We start from the raw sequence: 3,619 nt of genomic DNA, 5'->3' as shown, positions 1-3,619 counted from the left end.
GAAGTGCAATAATGCAAAACTATAATTCTAACTTTCATACATAAAACAATTGAAAGAATAAGTATATCTTAATACATAAATAAAACATAATCATATGATAAAAGTACCATATATGATAAGTCCTGCTCATGTGCTTCAACAATATTGACCCAACCTCATTCAAACCAACACATTCTAAGAGTATAAAAGTGCATTTCAGTAGATCTTACTAGATATTTAAAGAAAAATAGGTCATGTTCCATTCATTTCATCAAAACCTCCTCAAAAGTATAGAAGTGTAATGTTTTAAAAAGTGTTTTTGATCAAATTTATGGGCCTCTCTCTAAATGCATGAGAGATTTTTAACACTAAACTATATGTCTCAAAATATATTATTACAAAAATAGATGAGGAGGTTTCAAACAACCTTCCTCAGAATGAGAACAAATAAAACTAAAACTAAAATAAATTAATGACTAGCTCCTTTGAACTTGATCTCTAAGGTCGCAAATATCAGTCATTGGTTTGAGCTGAGGTAGCTGGCTAATTGTAGATTTTAACTTCCCAGCAAATATGGCATCTGTCAATGTTGGCAACATCTTTTATGTAGAGGTTGTTAAACACCTCAGAGTCATCCACTAGTTGTGTGGTTTCACTAGAAACTGCTAGTATGCCTCACAATTCAGGTTGGTTAGTTGTTTAATAGCCTCTTCCTTTTCCTACGCTATTTGTTTCCATTGCTTCTCTAGTTGCTTGACATTTGGTAGAAACCACAGTACACACTCTTTGACAAGATTATCTTCATGAAGGTTTTCATTTACGGCCTCTATTATGCTGCTTGCTGCTCCTGCTACTATCGTTGTTTCCCTTTCCATTTGTTTCAACTGAGAATCCCAATATATAAATAGAATATCTTTGTGAGACTCCTCCAGCTTTGGTAGGTTAGCCTTTCTTCCTTCCTCTAATTATTTCTAGGTGATAAATTCATAAACCCTTTTGTGGATTTCTTCATACTCAAGCACCATATCAATTATTTGGTTCATCAATTTATCACTGGTTTCGCAATAAAGATTTATTTGTTAAATCTTTTGGCAGAATACTTCCTCTTGTTGCATTAACAGGGAATTGAGGCTAACTGCTACTATAATGAATTCGTCAATTTGCAGGTTGTATTTGAATTTATCTATCATGGCTTGTATTTGTGAATCCTTTTTTGCTAATCTGGTCTGGTGCTACATCCTCATATGTTCGAAATGTCTTTGAAGTTGGGCTACCTGTAATTCTGCTTGTTGATTAGTTTTTTCTAGGGCTAATTGTTGTTCTAGCAGCAGAATTTTCTATTTCTTTTCCTTCAATAGAATTCGAACTTCAGTCACCTTGTTGATGGTGTTTGTGGCATAAGCTCCTGGGAACTATGACAGCTTTCGAGGTTCTCTAATGGGTCAATAGGCATGTCCTTCCACACGATATCCATTGGTTCATTATCTCGTCGTAACAGCAGTGGTGTCCATTTTCCTTTTCTTCCTTTGTCATTTCACTACAACCTTGTGGGTAGGACAGTAGAATATATCTAATGGAGATATTTCCTCAATTATTAAGACAATTTCAGAAGTAGGAATAGCAAGAATAACCTCGATGTCCTGGGTACCTATAGCTCCTTCCCCTGTTATGTCTGGATTTTCTTTATGCTGGGTTTGTTTGGGAGTTTCCAGTTCAGATTTTTTCTCAAGATTTTTGTCTGTACATATATTGTTATTGAACTGCTCCCATTCCTATTCCAGGTCAACAATTGGAGCTTTTCCTGACTGGGTTGAAGTAGAATCAACCTCTGCCCTTTTCTTTGCCAAGGCCTGCGCGGGACATAATATGGGAGGACATGCAGGGAAGAAATGCTCCAAAAAACTCTAATGTAGGTGAATGTCTCTTCCCCAAACCATCTAACTACTGGAAAGATATCTACTTTGACCTCTTAAGAAAACCTAGGGGTTGTTTTATCAAAAACTGCTTTATGAATAGGCAGCATAATACCTTGACATATTTTATAAAAATGGGGGTGGAATTGAGATTCCCACAAAATTTTATGGCATATGTGGATGGGAAGCGAGTTCTGTACTATCCATTTCCATCCCATATTTGGAAACTGGGAACTAAAACAAATTGCATCTATAACAAAATCACTCATAAAGAAAGAGGGAAAAATCCTTAAAGAATGACTACTTTTCCTTCTATATTCCACAATGGTCTTTTCCAAATTGTATAATAAAATTTGTGCCTAGTTCATAATCGTTGCATTAACTATTGCATCTATTAACGAGAGCCATTCTATGGAAAATTTGGTGCTATTGGGTCTACCGAAAAACCTACATATCATTGTTGTTGCGAAACTATGAGGGGCAAAAATGGATGCCATTGAGTACATACCAATTTTATCCCATTTTAGTTTTCCTCTGCTTGATCTTCAGGTCTGTGTGACGTCTAACGGATCCTCATTTTCTTTGGTGAATTGCTCAAGGAATTGTTTTTTGTAGAGCTTTTGAGGCTTTGGTAACTAGTACATTAGTCGTAGGTTGTCTGGTGAGAAAAACACCATGACCTCTTGCCTTTTATTTTTGAAGGTTCTATCTGAGATGGCTACCTCATAAATTACCCATTTGACCATATCCTTTTATGGTATTATCTTTGGTCTCACAGCTATTTGGTGCAGGAATGAACATGTTGTTTCGAAATAGGAGGCGTCAGATGACTCTAAAGCATCAACCGTGGCCTTTGTTACCAATGGCCTAGGCTACTCTTCTTCTAACAAGTTATACATGGCCTCCCATGTCGTAGTTTCTCCGTACTTGTTACATGTGGCATCAGAGAAAAGCGGTACCATGTCTGATTTCTCAAATGCATTCACCTTTCCCTTCTTCGTCATTATTTCTAACAATGTTTTCTACAGAGGTTTCCTGAAATGGAGCAAATTAAAGTTATCGAATAAACACTGGTGAGAATGACAATGAGAATTAAATGATACAGTTAACCTCAAAAGGTGACAAGAAAGGAGCTTTTATTCAAAACGCATATGAAAAGATATTGTATCACGTCGATCCGCTCTTTAACATAAATTCCATTAAACTTATTAAATACCCACTAAGGTCTCTTATCATTGCCTTTATTACTCATTAAACTACTGTATCGCAAATGGGAAGGGGGAAAACTTTAAGGTGGTGAGTTTTAGCTGCGAAAATATTTATTTTGCGATTGTGATATGATTATTGCAATATCGCATTTTCGATTGTGCGTTTTCTCAGAGTTTTTTAGAATGTTTTTTAGAATTCTACGGGATGCGAGATGAGCGGCATATTCTTTATCGTTTAGAGCATAGTTTTCCTAAATGAGTAATTACTTCATAAAGTGATTTTTACTAAATGTTAGACCTAACTTATAGTTTATAATATTTGTTTTTATCAGGTCCGGGTTCTATCGCACTTCGCAAACTCTCACAGTTCATAAGATTGTCTTTTAAGTAAAGTGTCGCGATGTGATAAGTATTGACTCTCTCTACCACAATATCGCATTTCACATATTACGACATGCTTTGTGAGTTGTGTCCTTTGTGGTAGAGGGAATTACTCCCCTAGGGCTTTTTGGGTGAAAC

The sequence above is a fragment of the Pinus tabuliformis genome, chromosome 4_1 (assembly GCF_031772625.1).
Source record: "Pinus tabuliformis cultivar Carrire ecotype Pingquan chromosome 4_1, CPIR1, whole genome shotgun sequence".
Lineage (NCBI taxonomy): Eukaryota > Viridiplantae > Streptophyta > Pinopsida > Pinales > Pinaceae > Pinus > Pinus tabuliformis.
This window is presented reverse-complemented; position numbering follows the sequence as displayed.